Source organism: Grammomys surdaster, unplaced genomic scaffold (genome assembly GCF_004785775.1).
Source record: "Grammomys surdaster isolate TR1022 unplaced genomic scaffold, NIH_TR_1.0 136, whole genome shotgun sequence".
Taxonomy (NCBI): Eukaryota; Metazoa; Chordata; class Mammalia; order Rodentia; family Muridae; genus Grammomys; species Grammomys surdaster.
Genome location: NW_021604594.1, coordinates 2,363,981 through 2,364,233, shown reverse-complemented (window position 1 = coordinate 2,364,233; position 253 = coordinate 2,363,981).

Genomic DNA, 253 nt, shown 5'->3' with positions numbered 1-253 from the left:
GGGGGAGAGAGAGAGAGAGAGAGAGAGAGTTCTCCAAGCAGTTCTCTTCCTTTTACAAAAAAAAAAAAATTCTATGCATAGCTCATCTGCAGAACACAATCACAGTCTTTTATTTTTACATTCTAATCCAGTATTTACTCCAGGTTTCCTTTTTAATATCTTATGAATCAGCATCCAGTGACCCCAGCTGTTTGATTCTTAAGAGACAGCAAGCATACAATTTTTCTTAACATTAAATTCAGTGATCTGTTTA